General features: G+C 39.7%; 1 pseudogene; it reads right to left on the bottom strand.

The window, feature by feature from the left end:
* Positions 1–22315: 22315 nt before the first annotated feature.
* On the bottom strand, positions 22316–22383 carry LOC138846835 (U6 spliceosomal RNA; annotated as a pseudogene).
* Positions 22384–25977: the final 3594 nt, after the last annotated feature.

The raw sequence follows: 25977 nt of genomic DNA, 5'->3' as shown, positions 1-25977 counted from the left end.
TCAGCTGGACGGGTGGATGAATCCAGGAACAGCCGGTTTCCTTGTGACTGAATCAAGCCCAATATCATTATGGATTCTTGCATTTCTTTGGCTTTTTTCTCCTTTTTCTTATTTATCATGGTTTGTAACGAATTTTCTGATGTGAGCTTTGGTTTTGAGGCTGCAATATGGAGTTCAGGGTGCAAGAGGAAGGCTCTTTTTCAAACAGGGCACAGAAGTTGGCCTGCTCCAATTCTGGCTTGCTGTCATTGTTTTGGGTGCCTCAGCCGATTTGTGTATTCTGAGCGGCAATTTCCTAAATGTTTCTGGGTCTGAGTTGGTTTTGCCTTCTTCCTTCCCAAATTTTGTATTCTGATGCCATACAAACAAGAGTTTCAGCAGAGTAGCCACTATGAAATAAAAAACACAACAAATAGGCGTTTAAACCTTCAAAATCTACAGGTAACACGACCAAGGTGAGTTTTTGGGTTTTGGAAAATCAAATGGAACACTTTGGCTGAGGTGACAGATATTAATTGCCTCCAAACTGAGTTTCACTGCGATTTTCAGGTTAATTCAGTCAGAATTCCACAGGCAGTGAGCTGGAGCAGAGGATGAATCCAGCAACAGCCGGTTTCCTTGTGACTAATAAGGCCAAATGTCATTATGGATTCTTGCATTTCTTTGGCTTTTTTCTCATTTTTCTTATTTATCATGGTTTGTAATGAATTTTCTGATGTGAGCTTTGGTTTTATGGTGGCAATATGCAGTTCAGAGCACCGGAGGAATGGTCTTTTTCAAACAGGGCACAGCTGTTGGCCTGCTGCAATTCTGGCTTGCTGTCATTGTTTTGGGTGCCTCAGCCGATTTGTGGTTTCTTGAGCAGCAATTTCCTAAATGTTTTCTGGGTCTGAGTTGCTTTTCCCTTCTACCTTCCCAAATTTTGTATTCTGACGCCATACAAACAAGACTGTGGGCAGAGTAGCCATTATGAAATAAAACACAAAACAAATAGGCGTTTGAAGCTTAGAAATCTACAGGTAACACGACCAAGGTGAGGTTTTGTGTTTTGGAAAATCAAATGGAACACTTTGGCTGAGGTGACAGATATTAATTGCCTCCAAACTGAGTTTCCCTGCGATTTTCAGGTTAATTCAGTCAGAAATCCACAGGCCATCAGCTGGAGGGGTGGATGAATCCGGAAACAGCCGGTTTCCTTGCGACTAAATCAAGCCCAATATCATTATGGTTTCTTGTATTTCTTTGGCTTTTTTCTCTTTTCTCTAATTTATCATGGTTTGTAATGAATTTTCTGATGTGAGCTTTGGTTTTGAGGCTGCAATATGGAGTTCAGGGCACAAGAGGAAGGTTCTTTTTCAAAAAGGGTAAAGCTGTTGGCTTGCTCCAATTCTGGCTTGCTGTCATTGTTTTGGGTGCCTCAGTGACTTTTGGCTTCTTGAGCGGCAATTTCCTAAATGTTTTGGGTGCCTCTTGCTGTCGTAGTTTTGAGTGCCTCAGCCGATTTGTGGTTTCTTGAGCGGCAATTTCCTAAGTGTTTTCTGGGTCTGAGTTTGTTTTGCCTTCTTCCTTCCCAAATGTTGTATTCTGACGCAATACAAACAAGAGTTTGGACAGAGTAGCCATTATGAATTAAAAAAGACAGCTAATAGGTGTTTGAAGCTTAGAAATTTACAGGCAACATGACCAAGGTGAGTTTTTGTGTTTTGGAAAATCAAATGGAACACTTTGGCTGAGGTGACAGATATTAATTGCCTCCAAATTGAGTTTCACTGTGATTTTCAGGTTAATTCAGTCAGAATTCCACAAGCAGTCAGCTGGAGGGGTGAATGAATCCGGGAACGGCCGGTTTCCCTGCGACTAAATCAAGCCCAATATCATTATGGATTTTTGCATTTCTTTGGCTTTTTTCTCTTTTTTCTTATGTATCATGGTTTGTAATGAATTTTCTGATGTGAGCTTTTGTTTTGAGCCGGCAATATTGAGTTCAGGGCACAAGAGGAATGGTCTTTTTCACTCAGGGCACAGCTGTTGGCTTGCTCCAATTCTGGCTTGCTGTCATTGTTTTGGGTGCCTCAGCTGACTTTTGGTTTCTTGAGTGGCAATTTCCTACATGTTTTCTGGGTCTGAGTCAGTTTTGCCTTCTTCCTTCCCAAATTTTGTATTCTGATGCAATACAAGCAAGATTTTGGATAGAGTTAGCTCTGTGTCCATTCTTCTGTCTCTTTACTAGATGAATAAAAAGACAGTGTAAAATGATTTGTAAAGAACTATAAGGGGTCAGCGCTGTGCTGCTGCTGCCAATTGAGGAGTGAAGCAGGAGATGGAAAACACCTCTCTCTCTCTCTCTCTCTCTCTCTCTGTGCCTCTCCTTCTCTGTTACTCTGACTTCTAAATAAAAAAATGAATCTTAAAAGAAGTATAAACATCAATAAAACACAAATGAAAATTGTATTCTCAAAACTGGATATTAAACCATGCCTTCTACACCTCTGTTAAAAGTTACATTCTATCATAGTCATTTATGATTTCTAGGGCCAAAGTAGTAAATAAGATTTTTTCTGGAAGAGACAGAGGTTATGAGGGAGCCAGGATTTGGGGTCAGTTAGCAGAAGTGAGTGTCACTCTTTCAGATTTGATGCAGGAAAGGAACAGCAACTGATCCCTGAGATTTTGGTGTGGGAAGGAAAGGAAGGAGGGACTTAACAAAAGCAAATGCCCTCTGGTTGTGGGCACCCACCCCTGACTGCAGCTTTTTGGAGGAACAGCTGGTGTCTCTAGGGATGCTGCAGCCTGGACTCCATTTCCCAGAGTCCCCAGTAGCTCCGAGGTATTCTGCTTTCCAAATACCTGTGGGCATGCACCTGCCACTGCCAGTCCCTGGGGCTCAGAGTTGGACCAGGGGAGTTCATTCCTTGATCAGTGTCAACCCTGGGGGCTATGCTGCTCCTTCTCTGGCCTTTACTGCAACTCCTGCTCTGCACGTGCGATCCCAGGCAGTTTCCGAGTGCTCACCCTGAGCCTGCCTCCTGCTGCTTCTTCCCTCTTCATCCACCAACTGTGGGTCCCACATGCCAGGGACTCTCTTCTCCACACTCCCAATTTCACTCCCCGTGTATCTGGAAGAAAGGGTACCTGCTCCAGGGACTTTCTGCTGCAGGTTTGGCATGCAGGAAGGGGCAGAGACACATGTGGGAGAAGTGTGCCAGCGATCCTGGCAGCTTCTCCCGAGGTCAGGGCTGGGACCCGGGCTGCTCTGTCTCCCACCTCTATTTCCCAGGCTCAAAGTGCCCGGACTCTCTCCTGCAGTACCTCACCTAAACTGTCCCTAATGTGCTTTATTTAGTGGTTACAGGAGAGAGGGGGCAGTGTTCTGGGAACCTGCACTCACAGGGAAGGAAGGCAGAAAGACTCCTGATCTCCACAGTTAAATAAGCCGGGTTCCCACTGTGGGTGGTCTCAGAATGCAGTCTGGCCTGGTCTCTTGATGTTTCCTGGGCTGGTTCCTGCAGGGTGGGGCTGGATGGCCCTCAGGAGGGAGCCTGGGGCAGCAGAGGGGTGGGCAGGAGGATCTGTCTAGGATCTGCCCCACTGCTCTCATCCTGCACCTCATCTTCCTGGTGGGGAGCAGTGTGAAGCGTGAATAGCTGCTTTGTGTGTTGATCCCTCTCAAGTATTAATTATCAAATTTTTCCAATGTGGAATTTGAAGCTGTTCCAGAAACATGGGGTGGGAAATCTCCCTTCTTTCAAACAGGCACAGAGACAGTGGAGGATCCAAGGAGTTTCTATTAATGGCCCTAGGCTCAGCTGGAATGATTTCCTGAGAATTGAGCATCAAATTCAAGTTTCTTAGCTGTTACAGCATTGGTGGGTTTAAATGGCAGCCTACATGATTAGAACCACATTTCCAATGGTCAGTGGGTCCAGTATGTTTGTAAAAGAGATGCCAGGGACAGATTTATTAGGACAGATTTATGACTGGAGTTTACAAAAGCAGAACTTAGGACATCTTCCCTCCCTAGACAAGATTTCAGTGGGCAGCTGTTTCACTCATTAATTGTGAGCATCCACTTTTAAAGGTTTGTGTTGGATGGGGTCCACTTCTCTTTCTTTGATGATGTATTTGGCTGCTTTTCATTTTCTGTCTTCAGCTATCTCTTCTCCTGTTAGCAAGGCTGTCAACTGTTTTGACCTGCCACTGATCCCTTTGCAAAGTGAGAAGGGAACCAAAATTAATGCAAGTCTACTGTGTTGTCAATAACTGGAGCTACTTTTTTAAAGATTTATTTATTCATTTGAAAGAGTTACACAGAGAGGAGAGAGAGAGAGAGAGAAAGAGAGAGAGGTCTTCCATCCGATGGTTCATTCCCCAATTGGCAGCAATAGCTGGAGGTATGCCAATTTGGAGCCAGTAGCCAGGAGCTCCTTCTGAGATGAAGCTGTTTTTTTAAAGAATTATTTATTTATTTGAAAGGCAGAACTTTGTCCAGGTCTCATAGGTGGGTGCAGGAGATGAGGGGTTTGGGCCAACTTCTACTGTTTTCCCAGTCCACAGCAGAGAGCTGGATGGGAAGTGCAGCAGCCAGGATCCCAACCAGCACCCATATAGGATGCTGACAAGGCAGCAGTAGCTTTACCCACTATGCAACAGTGCTGCCCACTAACGGGAGCTCTTTTAATCTGAGTTTGCATAAAGAGGAGAATTACAGCATCATAAATACAGATAAGTAACAGTTTTTCTCTGCCCAGCACTTTATATTACCCAGTGCTCCACTGAGAATCTTACATTCCACACTGTGTAATTAAGAAGGCCAGTTACTTATCTTATTTTGGGTTCTGTGTTTAAACCCATGACACTTTTGACATGGGAGGATATTAGTTCTACAATTTCATAGAGACTGGTCTTTGGAAGCATCGATAGAAGTTATAACTGTGAGAGTGGTAAGAAAGAAGAGGGGAAGAAATAAGTGCCCCTTACCTCCCTCAGAGATGTCCACAAGTGCAGTAGACGATATGCCCTTATGGTTGACTTTCTGGGACAAACTGTGTTTGAGTGCTTCACATGTTCTGATAGAAAGGTGTTGCCACCAGGTTTTTAGTATATTTTGTTAGTTTTTAAAGATTTATTTATTTATTTGAAAATCAGAGTTACACAGAGAGAGAAGGAGAGGCAAGAGAGAGAGAGAGAGAGGTCTTCCATCAGGTTCATTTCCCCAATGGCTTCATCATTGTGAACTTTGCTCAGTTCCTGACCTATACCTTTCCTTTAACCTAGTACTTTGCCATGTAGTAGCCCATGAAAACTGCAGACTGCATAAATTAATGAATACTTGGAGGGTTGTGATTTCTTAGAGGAACATCATGAGATAGGAGGAATAAAACAAAACAAAAGTATCCTCCGTATATAGAAGGTACACTGTTTTTGCAAGCCACAGAGAAGAGGAAGAAGCAGGAAAGTAGTGAGACTGGAAAGTTTGCGGCAAAGGTAATAGGCACTGGTCAAGAATTTAACAAGCCCATTAGGAAAACATTAAGGTTTCCTTACTTCCATGTAGACTCTGCCCTCTTATGGTGAACAGGGTCCTCTAAACCCACTTGTTGCACAAATGAAAACCCAAGCATTGTCTTCTCCCACAGATGGAGTCTGCTATTGGTTTTGATTTACATTTCCCTAATGGCTAGTGATATTGGGCATGTTCATCTATGTCTTGACCATTGAGATTTCTTCTTCTGAGAAACATCTGTTTTGATCCTTGCCCATTTCTTAGCTGTACATTTTGCTTCTTATTTGGAGATTTTCCCAGTTCTATATATGTATGTTCTGGCTATCAATCTTTTGTCATAATCAGAGTTTTCAATGTTTCCTGCCATTCTGTCCATTGTATGTTCACTCTGTTGATTACTTTGTTGTGAAGATGTATCTTAATATGATATGCTCAAATTTCTATATTTTATTTTTGTTACTTGTGCTTTTGGAATCTTACCCAAAACTGTTATCTATGCTTATGTTTTATAGTTTCTCATATGTTTACTTAGTTTCTGGTTTTATATTTAGACTTTTAATTCACCTTGAGTTGCTTTTACATAGTGTATGAGGTTTTGGGTATATTTTCAGGCTTCTACATATGGATAATCACTTTCCTTTAAACCATATGCTAAAGGGGTTCTTCTTTCTCCTGTTTGTTTTCTTTCCTTTGTTAAATAGGAGTTGCCTGTAGAAAAGTCGGTTTATTTCAGCTGCCTATACTTTTACACTGAACTATGAGTCTGTTTTCCAACAGTGCTAACACTGTTTCTATATTTTTAAGATTTATTTATTTATTGGAAAGGCCAGATGCTTCTTCCAAGTCTCTCATGTGGGTGCCAGCACCGTAGAACACGGTCCATCTTCCACCAATTTCCCAGGTGCATTAGTAGGGAGCTGGATTGGAAGTGGAGCACCTGGTCTCCTAGCAGCAACATATGGGATGCATGCACAGCAGGTCAAGGCTTTAATCCACTACACCACAGCACCAAACACTTCCTTATTTACTTCTGCTGTGATCTTTCATTATTCACTTTTTTCTACTGCCCTGCAACTTGACTCCTTCCTGTTTTTTTTCTGGGTCCTGGACGATGGTAGTAGGTGGCTTCTGGGATCTTTTTGTGTTAGTAGATACTTGGTAATCTAAAATCACAGTTTTTAGTTTCTATATTTCTCTGCTAATCACTAGGACCTTCTGGATGACAATAGAAAATGCTGGCAGAAATGAGGATATATTAATTTGCTAAGAAAATACCACAGAGAATATGATTTAAATCATGGAATTTTACTTCTCAGAGTTGTAGAGCTTGAAAATATCAGATCAAGGTGCTTAAATAGGCTCGATTTTTCCAGAAGCCTTTCTCCGATGTGACAGACACATCTACCATTTGATCTGCTTAAAAGCACTTTCTTCAGGTAGAGTCATGTTGCTGGTTAGCACTTCCGTGTTAGAGTTTTAGGGAGGCACATTTCAGTCCATAACAGCAAAAGGGGCCCTGTGGTCTACTTCAATGACAGCCATCTCTGCGGAGGACAGAAAGTTTGGAATCAGCGTTAGGATTTCTCACAGTATTACTGTCAGTGCTATCTCCATCAAATGTGCATTCATGTACACACAAATCTACCTGTACTCATAAACACATTCAACAGTGGAAATGCCTGATGGTTGTGTATGGGTAACATCAATATAATAATCCATAAGATGACCTATTAGCAGACATTAAAAAGAGAATTAGAAAGAATGACAACAAAATCTGCAGTTACCTATATTTATGTCTATATGTATGATATTCAGTATTTATAGTTGCTAAAAGATGAATACTGATGTGTGGGAATAAAAGCTAAACCTTACCTTGCAATATTGCAGCCTAGTCTACATGAAAGATGTCTTCCTAAAACCATTCACTGGGCCCACTCTGTGGCATAGTAGATTAAGCATCCACCTGCAGCACCAGCATCCCACATGGGCACCAGTTTGAGTCCCTGCTCCTGCACTTCCAATCCAGCTCTTTACTAATGGCCTAGGAAAGCAGTGCAATATGCCCTGAGTTCTTGGGCCCCTGCACCCATGTGAGAGACCTGGAGGAAGCTGCTGACTCCTGGCTTCTGGCACCTGGCTTCAGATCGGCCCAGCTCCAGCCATTCTGGCCATTTAGGGGTGAACCAGTTGATAGAAGACCTCTCTATCTCTTCCTCTCTATATCTGTAACTCTGCCTCACAATAAAGAAATACATTTTTAAAAACCTTTCACATGTTAAATTTCTTAATTGTTTTAAAGATTTATTTATTTATGTACAAGTCGAGTTACAGACAGAGAGGATAGACAGAGAGAAAGAGAGAGGTCTTCCATCTGGTGTTCACTCCCTAATTGATTGCAACTGCCAGAGCTGTGCTGATCTGAAGCCAGGAGGCAGGAGCTAGTTCCCGGTCTCCCAGATGGGTACAGGGGCCCAAGGACTTGGGCCACCTTCTACTACTTTGCCAGGCCATAGCAGAGAGCAGGATCAGAAGTGGAGCAGCTGAGTATTGAACCGGCCCCCATATGGGATGCTGGCGCTTCAGACCAGGGTGTTAACCTGCTCCACCACAGCACCAGTCCAACATTTTAAATTTCTGATACTCTAAAGTAGTACAGGACTGCATTACATCTAGGAAAGATGCATTTAAAAATTATAAATCTAGTGCATTTTAGCAGAAGTTTTAACAAATACTTCTGATTTTCTCAGCATTATATATAAATAAATGACATAATGAGTCATTGTCAGATTTTTAGCTTTTGACAGCCACTTATAATATTTCACAGCTTTTTGAAATGTATTGCTAGTGTGTTTTTCTCAACACATGCACTGGATTTTACCAGTTTAGTGCACATGGAGTTGCCTCTTATAGGATTTGCATTTTAATGGGTTTTCATGGCACATGTAATCAACATCTGCAAAGCCTCTAAAACACATAAATAATAACATGAATCAGGCTTTTTTCTTAAATATTAATTTATTTATTTGAAAGAGTTGCACAAATAGAGAAGAGGTAGAGAGAGAGAGACAGACAGACAGAGACAGAGAGGTCTTCCATCAGCTGGTTTACTCCCAGTTGGCCGCAATGACTGGTCTGTGTCAATCTGAAGCCAGGAGCTTCTTCAGGGTCTTTCACATGTGTGCAAGGCCCCAAGGACTTGGGCCACCTTCTAATGCTTTCCCAGGCCATAGCAGAGAGCTGGTTCAGAAGTGGAGCAGCCGCGACTTGAACTGGCACCCATATGGCTTGCCAACACTGCAGGCAACAACTTTATCTGCTATGCCACAGCGCCAGCCCCACATTGCATCTTTTTAAGATGATATGGATTTAAGTTCATGAGAAATTATTAGCATAGTGGGAACTGATAGATATGGATGAAGCAGGATGGACTTGTTAGGAATGGTGATGTTAATTTTCTTATAAAATAAATAAATAAGAAATTAAATATGGTCAGACATAAATGAAGACTAAATTTTATTAGTGGTAATCCAGAAAACACTGATCTCAGGTCTTTTTCTTCCAGTGTTAAGTTTATATTTTTAAATGCATATTAAGTGAACAAATTTCATGTAATTTATATATACAGATTGAAGAGCAAACTGATAACATCCTATCCTATCTTCCCTTGTTCTCATATTTCCAACTCCCTCCTTCTTGTTTTATTTTCTTTTAATTTTGACAGCTGCATGCTTTGATTTTATTTTAGAATCACAAGCTTTAACCCTCTACAAAATAAAGAATTCAGCAAGTAGTAGCAGAAATATCAATGAGTATATGTTGTGTACTCTATCAAAGAGTACAGAAAAGTGCTATGAACAATACTCAAATCTCAAAATGTCAATTTAACTCATATGCTGCTTTTTGTTGTCTATATATTAATTACCACCAGTCAGAGAAAACATATGGTATTTGTCTTTTGGGGACTGGCTTCTTTCATGAAGCATACTTGTTTCCAGTTCATCCATTTAGTTACAGAAGATGGGATTTCATTCTCAATTATGGTTGAATAGTATTTTACACTGTATATATAGCTCATATTTTTGTTCCAGTCACCAGTTGATGGACATCTGGGTTGATTTCATGTTAGCTATTGTGAATTGAGCTGTAATAAACATGAGGGTACAGATAACTCATGCCTGTGCATATTCTATTTCATTTCATGCAGATAAATTCCCAGTAGTCAGATGGCAGGATCACATGGTATGTTTGTTTTCAGATTTCTGAGGAACTTTGATACTGCCTTCCATAATGGTTGCACTAGCTTCATTCCCACCAACAGTGGATTAGGGTACCTTTTTCTCTCCCTCTCCACCAGCCTTTATTGTTTGTTGACCTTTTCAAAAGAATTATTTATTTGAAAGATTGAGTTACAGAGATGGAGAGGCAGAGGCAGAGAGACAGAAGTATTTTATCTGCTTGTTTATGCTCCATATGGCCCAACAGGTAGTGCTGGTCCAATCGGAAGCCAGAGTCAGGAGCATCTCCCTGGTCACCCATGCGGGTGCAGGGACCCAGGCACTTGGGCCATCCTCCACTGCCCTCCCAGTCCAGTGCAGAAAGCTGGACTGGAATAGCAGCAACCGGGACCAGAACTGGCACCCATATGGGATGCCGTCTCCACGGGTGGAGGATCAACCCAGTGTGCTATGGCACTGGCCCCCATCAGGGATATTTTTCTATAGTACTCTCTCTCCACTGTATCTTTTTCTAGTTGAAGAATTAAGGTGATGCAGGATTAATAGAAGGAGTTTGAGAGGATTGTCTCTCTTTCAATTGTGTTGAATAGTTTGAGAAGCATTAGTTCTTTAAAAGTCCTGTAGAATTCAATAGTGAGGCTGTCTGATCCTGGACTTTTGCTTGTTGGGAGGGTCTTTATTACTCATCCAATCTCTGTCTTGGTTTTTGATTTGTTTAGCTTTTCTATGTGTCTTCATGACTCAATTTTGGTATATTGTGTATGTCCAGGAATATGTTGATTTTTACTCTAGGATTTCCAATTTGTTAGCAGTCACAACAGATGCCCACAGCCTATATTGCAGTGCTAATCTGAGTTTTGGGTACTACACTTCCTAATCAGCTTCATGTTAATATCCCTGGGAAGCAATGTATAATAGCTCAAATTCTTTCATTCCTGTCGTCAAATTGGAGAACTGTAACCTCAATGGGGACATGAGAACCTGGTCTTGCACAGTTGTAGCCATATAGAAAGTAAACCAGCAGATGGGAGATCTCTCTGCTTCTCTTTCCTTCTCTCTTTGTCTCTGTGTGTCTCTGCCTTTTTTATCATGTTAAAATATTTAATTACTTACTTGAAAGAGTTACAGAGAGAGGGAGAGACAGAAATCTTCCACCACCTAATTCATTTTTGAGATGACTTTAATAGCCAGAGTGTGGCCAGGTTGAAGCCAGGAGCTTTCCCTCCGATGTGCATGGCAGCAAGGAGCTTTTCCTGCAATGTGCGTGGCAGCATCCCAGGCACTTGGGCCATCTTTCCCTGCTTTTTCAGTCCATTGGTAAGGAGCTGGATCAGAAATGGAATAGCTGGTACTTAAACTGGTGCACATACAGGATGCCAATGTAACAGATAGCAGCTTTGTCCACTGCACCACAACCACCAGCTCCTCTATCTGCCTTTCCAATAAATAAATCTTTTGAAAAAGAACTGAAGGTAGTAAAAGTCATCATGACTGAGCAATGGCAAATTTATTGAAGTGATCTATTTTCTTAAAGATCCTTTTATGAATTTGAAAGGCAGCACTAGATGGAGAGAATGGGAGAGATTGATCTTCCTCCTGGTTTGTTCACTCCTCAAATGGCTGCAATGACTGCGGCTAGGCCAGACTGATATCAGGAGCCAGGGGCTTCTTCCAGGTCTCTCACAAGGGTGCTGGAGCCCCAATATTTGAGTCACCCTGTGCTGCTTTTCCAGACACATTAGCAGAGAACTGGATCTGTTTGGAGCATTAATGTCTATGATACTCTCCTTGCAGTTGAAGGATTTAGAATCCATTTTGATTATGGGTGGGCCAAGTACAATGTCTTCCAATTGTCCAAGGTTTGGATTAGATGGGTTCTGAGAAATTTTGTTAAAATAGTTATTAATCTTGTTTAGACAAGGTCATAGTCAAAGTGGAGGTTCTCTCCTCCCTTCAGAGAAAGGTACCTCCTTCTTTGATGACCTGTTCTTTCCACTGGGATCTCACTCGCAGAGATCTTTTGCCAGAGTGTCTTGGCTTTCCATGCCTGAAATACTCTCATGAGCTTTTCAGCCAGCTCCAAATGCCTTTAGGGCTGATTCTGAGGCCAGAGTGCTATTTAGGACATCTGCCATTCTATGAGTCTGCTGAGTATCTCACTTCCCATGTTGGATCACTCTCCCCTTTATTTACTCCATCGGTTAGCGTTAGCAGGTACTAGACTTGTCTATGTGCTCCCTTTGACTCCCAGTCCCTCCACCATGACCAACTGTGAACTGAAACTGATCACCTGGAACAGTGAGATGGCATTGGTACATGCCACCTCAATGGGATTGAATTGGAATCCCCTGGTATGCTTCCAACTCCACCACTTGGGGCAAGTCAGCCTGAGCATGTCCCAAATTATACATCTCTTCCCTCTCCCATTCCCACCACCATGTTCAACAGGGATCACATTTCAGTTAATTTTCAACACTTAAGAATAACTGTGCATCAATTACAGATCTAAACCAGTCATATTAAGTAGAACAGATAAAAAAAACTACTAAGAGGGATAATGTATTAAGTTGTTCATTAACAGTCAGGGCTATGCTGATCAAGCCACCATTTCCCATAGTGTCCACCTCACTCCAACAGGTTTCCCTCTTGGTGTTCAGTCAGTTGTCACTGATCAGGGAGAACATATGGTATTTGTCCCTTTGGGACTGGCTTATTTCACTCAGCATGATGTGTTCCAGATTCCTCCATTTTGTTGCAAATGACTGGATTTCGTTGTTTCTTACTGCGGTATAGTATTCTAAAGAGTACATATCCCATAATTTCTTTATCCAGTCTATCGTTGATGGGCATTTAGGTTGGTTCCAGGTCTTAGCTATTGTGAATTGTGCTGCAATAAACATTAGGGTGCAGACCTCTTTTTTGTTTGCCAATTTAAATTCCTTTGGGTAAATTCCAAGGAGTGGGATGGCTGGGTCGAACCGTAGGGTTATCTACGACCTTGTCTAAACAAGATAAGAGTCGGAGAACTCAGAGGGCTTCCATAGCCTTGGAAACTCATGACTGGAGCATAGGGAGATTACTGATGCCATAGACAGGAGTGTCAATTGGTAAAGTCAACAACAGGAGTCACTGTGCACTTACTCCTCATGTAGGGTCTCTATCCTTAATGTGCTGTACATTGAGATTTAATGCTATAACGAGTACTCAAACAATATATTTCACTTTGTGTTTCTATGGGGGTGCAAACTGTTGAAATCCTTACTTAATGCATACTAAACTGATCCTCTGTTAAAAAAAAAAAAAGAAATTATCAATTCCCAACTTGACTCTCACTGGGATTAAACATGACAATAGGTCTGCTCTGATTTCATCATCATTTAAAAAAAAATCATCTATTATTTTTCACTTTATGTTTCTGTGTGGGAGCAAACTGTTGAAATCCATACTTGATGTATACTAAGCTGATCTTCTGTATATTAAGATAATCAAAAATGAATCTTGATGTGAATGGAAGGGGAGAGGGAGTGGGAAAGGGGAGGGTTGTGGGTGGGAGGGACGGTATGGGGGGGAAGCCATTGTAATCCATAAGTCGTACTTTGGAAATTTATATGCATTAAATAAAAATTAAAAAAAAATAGTTATTAATCATAACTCTCAGTTTAAGCTTTTCTTACCAAATTTTCATGTTTGCTGATGTTTATATCTATGGGAAAATTGGGTCTCTGGATTGCAACCAATGAAAGCATCCAGACTAACAGTAATAAGGTCAACAGTCAGCAGAATGATGTCCAGCTGAACTGAAATAGATTTTCTTATTTGGTAGAGGGGTTACCTCCTGCATTATGCTGACATACTGACATAGACAGTAGATATTGGAGCCTGTCCCTTCTGCCAAATGGAGAATACCATATTTTGGTCCATCATATATATATTTATATATTATAATATATATTATATATTATACTATATATTTCTATACATAATATAGAATTGCATATAATTATTATAAATATATAATTGTATATATTATATATGAATTTGTTATTTATATATAAATAATTATTTCTGATCCAGCTCCTTACCAATGGATTGAAAAAGCAGTGAAAGATGCTCCAAGTACCTGGGTTCCTGGGACACACATCAGAGGAAAAGCTCCTGGTTTCAACCTGGCCACACTCTGGCTATTGAAGTCATCTCAATAATATATATATATATATAAAATACATATAATAAATTATATAATATTATCTGTTTATAATTATATATTATATAATATATTGTATGATAAATTATAATATATTTTATATATGAATATATTTATATACATAAATATATAAATAAATGTAAATATATATATAAGGAATTTATTTATGTAGTTGACAGGTTTACTTACAGAGAGTGAGAAGAAGAGACACAGAAAGGTCTTCCATATGCTCATTTACTCCCCTAATGACTGCAAAGTCTGCAGCTGGGCCAATCTGAGCTAGGAGCTTCCAGGTCTCCCATATTTTGGCAGGGACCAAAGCACTTGGAACAGCTTCTACTGCTTTCCCAGGCTATTGCAGAGAGCTGGATGGGAAAAGGAGAAATGGGGACTAGAACTGGTGCTCATATGGGGTGCCAGCATTGCAGGTAAAGGATTACACCACTGCACCACAGTGCTGGCCCCAGTCTATCCTTTATTAAGGAGATCTCAGTAATCATGTTCAGGTATTGCTGTCCTATATTCATGGCCAAAGTCCTAGCAGGCAACATGGTTTGGAGAATCATAAGCACAAGGTGTGTAGGAGACTTCATTTCTCATACAGCACAGTTAATAACAAGGTTCCAAGAGGGGAAATTACTTGCATCATAGTCTTTGAGAACTAATGGACAGCACAGGTGATCTAAAGAATTTAGAAGGTTTGTGAGCCCCTAGAGTGAAAAAGTCACTGGGAGCACAAGGACAGTGCCTAGAGTTTATTTTGATGGATTTTAGCCCCTTGCATTGGAGGGAGGCCCGAAGAAGCTGGACTGATTAGTAAACCTCAGAAGTGTCTTTTCAAGGTGAAGGCAAACTGAGACTGAGGGGTTTTTGGAAAAACGTTGAACAAAAGACATTTCCCACACGTGGTTAAGACACATCATTTATCTACTGATTTTCATCAGATCTGTTAACATTAGGTATAAGGTACAGTGGACATGGTGGATGGCATATAGCAATATGATTTTAGTAATATATCATGAGGTGCTTTTTTTAAATGGATTTAGCAGGTAAAATTGGGCTACCTAATAGGATGTAGCTGGAATAATCACCTTTTTGTTAAATAAATCTGAGGTAATAAATGTTAGTGTATGAAGACATTGAGTTTTCTTTTATTGGGCCTTCTTGGTTATTTTAATCTGGGATCTGCGAATTCTCATTTTCTTTATTTTATTCCTCATCATGTCGGACCAACTCTGCTGCTTTGGGGATTTTTTTAGTACATCTGACATTTGGAAATTTAGACAATAGTATAGTTAAAATGAGATGTACCAAGTAAAGTATTTATTTTTATTCTGATACATATTTTGGAATTCTTCTAAAATTCCTATTGAGTATCCTTGTTAAATTTAGTTGCATCCCAGGTTAAGACTTATTGGAGGCAGGCTCCATGGCTCAATAAGCTAATCCTCCACCTGCGGTGCAGGCACACCAAGTTCTAGTCCTGCTGGGAGAGCCAGATTCTGTCCCAGTTGCTCCACTTCCAGTCCAGCTCTCTGCTATGGCCCAGGAGTGCAATGGAGGATGGCCAAAGTGCTTGGGCCCCGTACCTGCATGGGAGACCAGGAGGAAGCACTTGGCTCCTGGCTTTGGATCAGTGCCATGTGCCAGCTGCAGCACACTGGCGGCAGCGGTCACTAGGGGGTAAACCAACAGAAAAAGGAAGACCTTTCTCTCTGTCTCTCTCACTGTCCACTCTGCCTGTCAAAATAAAAAATAATTTTTATAAAAAGACTTATTGGAGCCACTTTAGTGATTACACCCATGAAACTTTGTTAATAAATGCAAATAGAACCTGGGAAAATTGATGTATATCTTATGCTGTAGAGACTTAAGATTGAACATCTTTTTTATCTTTTTTAATTATATAATTTAAAAACAAATTTTAGATTTTTTTTTTTACTTTACTAAGTCACAGCTCTGGCCCCATTAATATGACTTAACAATGTTTTTTCCTCTCAGAATTATCTCTATTGTTTCAGTTAACTGCATGCCTTTTCTTTACATTCAGATTCCCTCAGCTGTCAAAGCTTATTCATCTTAATTCTGTTGTTCCTATTTCCCTCCCTTTTATTCTGTCCCTAGGCTAATTGGGATCATGATTCTCCATTCCTTCTGTGTGGTGTCACAGTAGGCTTGAAGTGTTCTTTTTCTCTTCTGATTTCTAAAGAAAGAAATTATGTATTCCCCCAGTTTAGATATTTTAATAATGCACTCTAAAACAAAGGTTAAATGTTCTTAATTTGACAAGAATTTTCGGGGCCAGTGGTGTGGCATAGTGGGTAGAGCCACCACTTGCAGTGCTGGCAGCTCATATGGATCCAGATCTCTGCTATAGCCTGGGAAAGCAGTAGAAGATGGCCCAAGTCCTGGGCCCGTGCACCCATGTGGGAGACCTGGAAGAAGCTCCTTGCTCCTGGCTTTGGATTGGCACAACTCTGGCCATTGCAGCCAACTGGGGAGAGAACCAGTGGATGGAAGACCCCTCTCTCTTCTCTGCCTCTCTCTGTGCAACTCTGACTTTCAAATAAATAAATAAATCTTTAAAAAAAGATTTTTTTCTAATTTTAGATTTGTTCTACTTCATTGCCACTTCAGGGTGTGTGTAAGGAGTGCATATCCAGTTTTTCTATTTTGGAATTTGGGGATTTTGTATTAGCTCTGCTGTGTATTCATTTTTCTTGAGCATTGGTGATATCTTCTCCTTAGTTGTATTAAGAGAGAGAGCAATAGCCCTCATGTCTTTTTAGGTAAGTAAGACATATTAAAAACAGAGCATTCAGTATACATTCATAGTATTTTGACTTGTTCAATTGATTTTCCTGACCTCCCTTGGATATTCTTGGTCTTTGCTGTACAACTTTCTATACTCATTAATTCTTTGATATTCCCAAATCCAGAAAATGAATGACTCAACAGCTGTGTTCCTGTATTTGCTGGGACTCAGGGTAAGAAGCAAAGTGGAGGTGTTCAGGAATCTAAAGTTACATGCTACATAGCAAAGCACATCATTTCCTATACAAAGTGACTGGGAAATCCAGAATCTTTTGCACACATATTGGATCCTGAACTATTACTGGACTATTCAGTAAGATTTTAATGTATTTATTTTCTGTGTGTGTGTTTGTATTTCTAAATAAACTCTGCTGGGCTACTTAACATTAACATGTATTGCAGAATTCTTTCATCAGTTTTTACTTTTAAAAAGTTTCTCTTTCAGTTTTATGGGAGAGGGTAGAAGTTTCCTGCTATGTAACTGAAAGTTCATTCATTCATTAAAGTTAAAAATATTTGTTGCAAATTGGTAGAATACTATTAATTCTCATGTGATTTACATGAAACTAAATACATTCTCTATTTTGTTTTGCTTAAAATTTCTGCATGTGTGGACTTCTTTTTTCCTTCTTGCCCCAAATCCCTTTGTGTATTGGGATGGCAAATGGGTTTTACACTGGAGAAAACATGTTATTTTGGCAAAGAAGTACTTAGCCTTCCTGCTTCAAGTATTCAAATATTGCATTGGAAATCAGTATATTTGTTTACTGTACAAATGTCCTTCATACAATTTTGTAATCTTCTGGGATGGGAGAGGAAGCAGGAAATAGGAGGATTATGGGTGGGAGGGATGTTTTGGGGGAGGGGAAGCCACTGTAATCCAAAAGCTGTACTTTGGAAATTTATATTTATTAAAAAAATTAAACAATTTTGTAATCTTCATCTTCCTTTTTATTTCATCCTTTTTAAAAAAAGATTCATTTATTTTACTTGAAAATCAGAGTTACACAGAGAAGGAGAGAGAGAGAGAGAGAGCAGTCTTCCAACCGCTGGTTCACTCCCCATTTGGCCACAATGGCTGGAGCTCTGCCAATCCAAAGCCAGGAGCCAGCAGCTTCTTTTGGGTCTCCTATGCAGGTGCAGGAGCCCAAGGGCCTGGGCCATCCTCTACTGCTGGATAGTAAGTCTTACTTGCCTAAAAAGATGGATAGTAATTTGAGTAGCCAGGACTTGAACTGGCACCCAATTGGAATGTCAGCACTGCAAGCCACAGCTCTACTTGCTACTCCACAGCATCGGCCCCCTAAATTCTTATGAGTATTGCTACACGATTGGAATTTATAATTGATAATGCTGAACAATTGAAACTGTCTTATTTACAATTGTAGGACTGGATATGGCAGTTCTACTTGAAGTAAAGTATGTAGCCTGCTTATTGTATGATTTTCGGAAAAGCATGTATTTATATATAACAGCAGATCTGTTAATCATTTAAAAGTGAATTGTCATGATTACCCAGATGTAAAGAATGCAATATGTGCTAATGAGTTAGCAGTCACAGACATTTAGAATTAGAGGGATTTTAGAACTTTTTCAATACTGCAGTTTTTATGAAAAACTAATAATTTTTTTTTATTTGACAGGTAGAGTTATATACAGTGAGAAATCAGAAAGGTCTTCCTTCCATTGGTTCAGTCCCCAGATGGCTGCCACAGTTGGAGCTGTGCCCATCCAAAGCCAGGAGTCAGGTGCTTTCTCCTGGTCTCCCATCCGGGTGCAGGGCCCAAGCACTTGGGCCATCCTCTACTGCCTTCCCGGGCCATAGCAGAAAGCTGGACTGAAAGAGGAGCAACCAGGACTAGAACACTTTGCCCATAAGGGATACCAGCACCACAGGTGGAGAATTAACCAAGTGAGCCACGGCGCTGGCCCCCGATAAATTTACTCTTAACAAAATATCAAAATATCTTATTTAGTATAAAGTTAGTAGTGAAAAGAGACTACCTTGTTGAACACAGAAATTTGAGATTATATTTCTTGGTATTAATTTGCATCTTAAGGCTTATTGCCTAGTTTATTTCAATATTTCAATCTAATATTACTAATAATATCTTGTACTTAGTGGTTCACTGTGTGCCAGACAATATTCTTTTGATTTTTTAAAAGATTTATTTATTTATTTATTTGGAAGTCAGAGTTACACAGATAGTGAACAAGAGGAAGAGAGAGAGAGAGAGAGGTCCTCCATCTGCTGGTTCACTCCCCAGATGGCCTAAAAGGTCAGAGATATGCCAATCTGAAACCAGGAGCCAGGACCTCTTCAGGGTCTCCCATGCAGATTCAGGGGCCCAAGGACTTGGGCCAACTTCCTACTGCTCTCCCAGGCTATAGCAGACAGCTGAATGGAAAATGGAGCAGCCTGGACTTGAACCGGCCTCCATGTGGGATGCCCCCACTGCATGCAGTGGCTTTACTAGCTACACCACAGCACTGGCCTCAAGACAATGCTCTAAAATGATGCATTAATTATTCCCAAATATTGAAAAGTGGCATGGTACACATTTGAATGTGTTGTTTTGTACTAGTTGTAGAAACAGTTTAAAATATATTTATATTTAAAAATGTAAGCTTTGATCTAAAGGTTTACTTTCCCTTAAGGTGCCTGTTTGGAAACTGAGAGATCATTGAAGTCTCAAGATAGAGTACAACTGATCTTATCCAAGCCTCCTTTATCACATGAGGATGCTAAATGCCAAGCCCAGAGAAGTAAAGTGAATTGTTCAAGGTCACATAGGTAAGTTGTGGCAGGGATAATTCTGTATTAGCATTAGGTATCCTGATACATAGGCCACTGTTCTGTCAATTTTGTACTCCTTCTGGAGTTAAAGATTCTAAGTTGTGGAAAATTGAATTTGGAAATTTAGTGGTTGCTATGTTGTTATGGTGAGAAATTTCTGTGTATAGCTATGAGTTGCTTAAATTTTATTCAATATATTTTTCTAGTATGTTTGCTATTTATTTGAAATGTATAACAAGTAGCTTCATCTATTTGCCAAAAAAAATTTTAAAGATTTATTTATATTATTTGAAAGTCAGAATTACACAGAGAGAGAAGGACAGGCAGAGAGAGTGGTCTTCCATTCACTGGTTCACTCCACAGTTGGCCTCCATGGCTGCAGCTGTGATGACTGGAAGGCAGGAGCCAGGAGCCTCTTCCTGGTCTCCTATGCAGGTGCAGGGGCCCAAGGACTTGCACCATTTTATAATGCTTTCCCAGGCCATAGCAGAGAGCTGGATAGGAAGTGGAGCAGCCAGGTCTTGAACTGATGCCCCTATGGAATACCAGCACTGCAGGTGGCAGCCTCACCCACTATGCCACAGTGCCAGCCCTTGCCAAAAGAATTTATAGAAGCTATTCCATATATACACTTAACAATTATTTAGTTACTTGACATGAACTATCCCTGCATATTTGAAAATTTTGAATGGTATCACTTGGGTTTTAAGAATGTTATATTTTAGGTCTCTTAATATTTTTAGTGATGATGTTTTAAAGGCCCTTTCTGTTTTATGAAAAATGATAAGGATTTTGTTTTACAATGGCCATAGTATTACTACTTAAAGCAATAGATTAAATAAAACTTTTAAACAAAGTCATTTAATACTGAATTCTAACACACTGGTATATTTTAAAGTGAGAAGCCGGATTTCTTTCAGATATTCTAAAGAAGAATGATAATCAAAATTGAAGACATCTACAGTTTTTAATCACTTGTTTTAAATATTGGTCATAATGGTCCAATTTTGAGTTTAATTTTAATTAGCTTTTAAATGATTCAATATGTTTTATAGAAAAAATTCGGAGAACATAATTATATACTCAACCTCCCTCCCTTCTTTTTCCTTCTTTGTCATTTTTTTTAGCTTATGAAATGACATTTTCAGTTTACATTACATTAAAAAGGGTTCTTGAATCAAGGGACAAGTTTAACAGGCAAAAAGCAAAAAGATCGTAATTTAGAGGGTATATAGACAATGGCTCTAAACAATATTTGAATATCACATCTAAACAATATTTGAATAAATTGATAAATATTTTAATTTCTCCTACTAAAATGCTCAAAGTCTTTAATTATTTATCAAATATTAGTGCAAAATTATGGATTTAAATGATCCCAAAAAGTGATGAATTTTTGTGTAATAAAGTCCAATTTTTGTCAAGGCTTTTTGAAAGTCTCACAGAAAACTTATGTTTGTGAATGGGAAGAATAATACCAAAATATCCATACTACCAAAAGCAATTTGCAAATTCAATGTAATCCCAATCAACATACCAACGATGTTCTCAGAGCTAGAAAAAATGATGCTAAAATTCACATAGAAACATGAGAGATGCTTAACATCTAAAGCAATATTATAAAGCAAAAAAAAAGCTGGAGACATCACACCATATTTTAAGACATATTACAGGGGTCAGCACTATGACAAAGCAGGTAAAGTCACCGTCTGCAGTGCCGGCATCTCATATGGGTGCCAGTATGTTTCCCAGCTGCTCCACTTCTTATACCCCTCTCTGGTATAGCCTGAGAAAAAAGTAGAAAATGGCCAAAGTCTTTGGGCCCCTGCACCTGCATAGAGACCTGGAAGAAGCTCCTGACACTTGGATTCAGATCAACAGAGCTCCGGCCATTGTGGCCATTTGGGGAGTAAACCAGTGGATGGAAGACCTCTCTCTCTCTCTGCCTCTACCTCTCTGTAACTCTGCCTTTCAAATAAATATACTGCAAAAAAAAAAAAAAAAAAAAAAAAAAAAAAGAAGTGTTAGCACTGATATAATAACAGACACATAGTTCAATGGAAAAGACTTGGTAGCATAGAAATAAACCCAAATTTCTACCAGCAACTCATATTTAACAAAGGAACTCAAATGAACTGGAGAAAGAAGAATCTCTTTCACAAGTGGTGCAGAGGAACTTGATTATCCATATGTAGAAGCCTGAAAAGAGACTCCAACATCTCTTACACTATGTGAAAGTGAACTCACAGTGAATTAAAATGTAATCATAAGACCCAAACCCAAGTAAACATAGGGAAACTCTAAATATTGTCAACACACAATAGCTTTTGGGTAAGATTCCAATAGCAATAGTCACAAAAATAAAAACAGAGACATTTGAGTATATCCAACTAAGATACTTCTTCACAACAAAGTAAACATCAGAGTGTAGATACAATGAACAGATGGCAGGAAAAATTAAAACTCTGAATGTTTACAGATTTCCAGAACATTTACATGAATTGGAAAAACTCCAAAAAATACAGTGAAGAAACAGGCAAGGATCTGAATAGACATTTCTCAGAAGAAATGTACATGGTCAAAACATGTGAATATGCCCGATGTCACTAGCCATTATGTAAATATAAATCAGAACACCATATCAGTCTCCAACACCTGTGGGAGAATACAACACTCAGGTGTTTGTGTGTGCAGCAAGTGGGTTTAGAGGACCCTGTTCACCTCTGGAGAGCAGAGCCTACAGGGAGGTAAAGAAACCTTACTGCGCAGGGGCATGCTAATCTTCTCTGTATCATTCCAATTTTAGTATATGTGCTGCCGAAGCGAGCACATGTGCTGCCGAAGCGAGAAAGAGATGAAAAGAATTTATCTCAGCTAGCCACTAATATTCAAGAAACAAGGTCTTCAGGAAAGCCAACTCAACTGACATTTTCATGTCATTGTTAAATAAAGGAAAAATTATCTAGGTTCAGCAATACGTAGTTTATAAGAGAAAGACTACAGAGTAATTTCCTTGGCATAGAAATAACTTTGTTTTTTTTTTTTTTTTTTTTTTTTATCCATGAGGGCTTGCTATCACCACCACACACCCACATCCCATATACAAATGCCTGGCTTGAGTGGTAGCTTCTCTGCTTTGAGGCAAGTTTCTGCTAGTGTGCACCCTGGGAGGAGACGGAGGATGGCAGAAGTGCTTGGGTCCCTGCACCCAAATGGGACATCCAGAATGAATTCCCAGTTCCTGGTTTTGGCTTGGTCAAGCTTTGGCTATTGCAAGTGTCTGGGGAGTGAAGCAGTGGTTCCCTCTTCCTGTCACTCTGCCTTTCAAATCAATAACTGTTGTTGGTAATGACTAATAATGATATTCACTGATTGTCAAATTTTGAATCTATTAATTATAGACAATTTCTCTTTGTATTTTTAAACTTTCATAATGTTCTGTAGCCAATTTCATCACTAGAAATAAAAACTTTTCCTCAAAAAAAAAAAAAAAAGAAACCTTACTGCTTTCCTAATGTGCTTATTAAGTTCTTGACCAGCGCCTGTTAGTCTTGCCACAAACTTTCTAGTCTTACTACTTTCCTTCTTCTTCTTCTTCTCTGTGACTTGTAAAATAGTATACATTCTATATACTGTGGATACTTTTGATTTATTTTATTCCTTCGGTCTCCTATGAAGTTCCTCCACAAAAGCACAGCCCTCAAAATATTCATTCATTTATGCAGTCTGCAGATTTCATGAGCTACTAAATTCCAAGTAGTATGTTAAAGGCAAGATCTGGGCCTAAGAGAAAAGTGGTCTAAATTCTGTGCCTAGAAGAGGATTTGGGACATAGTAGAACTTCAGTGAAGTGCTATGTGAATGACATGCACTCATTAAATGAGTAATCTAAAGCATACACTTCATTTAAGCAACACAGCAGCCCTACTCACCTCAGGTAGAGCAATTGAGAGGAATAATGTGAACAAAAATAAGACATCAATAAGTTGAATAATAACAGAGAAAAAACAAAATGAGATAGATGCCAACATTACTGAGCTATTTTTGAGGAATTAAATTGATAGAGGGGCTGGCATTGTGGCCAAGTGGGGAAAGCTGCAATCTGTGAGGCCAGCATAACATCTGAGTTCCACTTTGAGTTTAGGAATCTCCACTTCCAATTTAGCTCACTGCTAAACACCTGGGAAACCAGCAGAAGATGGACGAAGGACTCAGGTCCTTGCCACTCATGTGGGAGACTTGGATGAAGCTCCTGACTCCAGCATGCCCCAGGCTCAACTGTTGAAACTCTCTGGGGTGTGAGCCAGCAGATGAAAGCTATCTATGTCTTTCCCTCTCTCTCTAAATCCACCTTTCAAATAATAAAGATTTAATAAACAAATTAACTGATTTCAAAATACACAAAAACATGAACAATACTATATCATTTTTATGCCAAACTGATAAAAAATAACAAATGCTAGAGAGCACATGGGAAAAGAAAACCATCATATATGGTGGGTGAAAACACAAGTTAGTACAGATGTTATGCAGAACAGTATGGTCATTCCTTAAAAAGGATAAAAATTGGGGCTGGCGCTGTTGTGCAGTGAGTTAAAGCCCTGGCCTGAAGGGCCAGCATCCCATTTGGGTGCCAGTTCTAGTTCCAGCTGCTCTTCTTCCAATACTGCTCTCTGCTATCTCCTGGGATAGCAGTAGAAGATGGCCCAAGTCCTTGGGCCCATGCACCCATGTGGGAGACCCAGAGGAAGCTCCCGTCTCCAGGTTTCATAATGGCATAACTCTGGCCTTTGTAGTCATCTGTAGAGCGAACCAGCTAATGGAGGACCTCTCTGTGTCTCTACCTCTATTGTAACTCTTTCAAATAAATAACAAAAATTAAACTAAGATAAAAATTGACCTACCATGTGAGAGTTATCTTGCTCTTGGCTATATAGAATAAGGAAATTTTATTAGAAGGAAAGGAGGAGAGCATATCAAAGATACAGCAATTTTCCCATAACACAGCCACTATAACACAGTTCACTGCAGCCAGGATTTGAAACCAATCTAGCTGTCCATCAATGAAAAACAATGGACAGGGCAACCTCTTTTAGATACAAAAAAAGAACAAAATATTATTAAATTAATTGAAATAAGACAGAAGCAGGAACACAAATGTCACCTGGTCCTTGTCGCATGTGGAAGTGAAAGAAAATAATGGATCTGAACACAGAACTGTGATTACTAGAGGCTGAGAAGGGAAGCAGCTAGGGATAGAGGGGGATTGGATAATAGGTATCAAAAATCAAAGAGGCAGAAAGAACTTCTGGTGTTCCATAATATAATGAGATGACTACATTCAACCATATTAGGTTCTGTGTAAAGAACTGAAGGAGAGGAGCTGGTAGTCTCAAATCATGGAGAAGAATTAGAAACTGTAGTTGCTTGGGGGCCAGCATTGTGGCACAGTGGGCTAACACCCTGGCCTGAAGCACCAGCATCCCCTGTGGGTACCAGTTCTAGTCCTGGCTGCTCCTCTTCTGATCCAACTCTCTGCTATGGCCTGGGAAAGCAGTAGAAGATGGCCCAAGTCCTTGGGTCCCTGCACCCAAGTGGGAGATCTGGAAGAAGCTCCTGGTTCCTGGAATCAGATTGGCAGAGCTCCGGCCATTGTGGCCATCTGGGGAGTGAACCGGCAGAGGAAGACCTCTCTCTCTCTCTGCTGCTACTTCTCTCTGTAACTCTGTCTTTCAAATAAATAACTCTTTAAAAACTTAATAAAACTGTAGTTGCTTAGCTTGATCACTTTTTACTGCATAAATGTGTGCAAATATTGCACTACACCCTGTAATAATGCATGACTAGGACACATTAATCACAAATTATTTCAATGAAATTTTAAAAATTAGAAGCATTTCTTTATATTAACAATGAACTATTTGAAAATGAAATTAGAGAAACATTTCCATGCATAGCAGCATAAGAACCAGGAACCAATGTCTTCAATGTTATCAGTGATGAATCAGATTCACAGCCCCCAGCACTCAGTTTTTGCCATATACTTTACCATGGCAATTGTGGGCATATAGTAGTAAATCAATGGACAGGAATCCTTTGTCTCTAAATCTGCTAAATAAATAAACAAGGAATTCATCAAAGAAAAAGAGATATCAATTTGGATGCCAGGCACAAAAACACATGCACTTGAGCTATCCTCCAGTTTGTGATGCCAACAAATCTTTCAGACATGTTACATTTTCAGAGACTTTTCTGTAATCTTGCTAAGCTTTCTGGAAATCTGCCTTATAGCAAAGGGTTTCCCAATTCCATTACACTCATGATATTTCTTTTGTGTGATATATTAGTTTACCATCTAGAGATAATTTATGGTACAAAACTTTTCTATGCATGCATGTTTTCTCATTTGTGAGTCTATTCATGG

The sequence above is a fragment of the Oryctolagus cuniculus genome, chromosome 18, assembly GCF_964237555.1.
Source record: "Oryctolagus cuniculus chromosome 18, mOryCun1.1, whole genome shotgun sequence".
NCBI classification, from domain to species: Eukaryota; Metazoa; Chordata; class Mammalia; order Lagomorpha; family Leporidae; genus Oryctolagus; species Oryctolagus cuniculus.
This window is presented reverse-complemented; position numbering and strand designations above follow the sequence as displayed.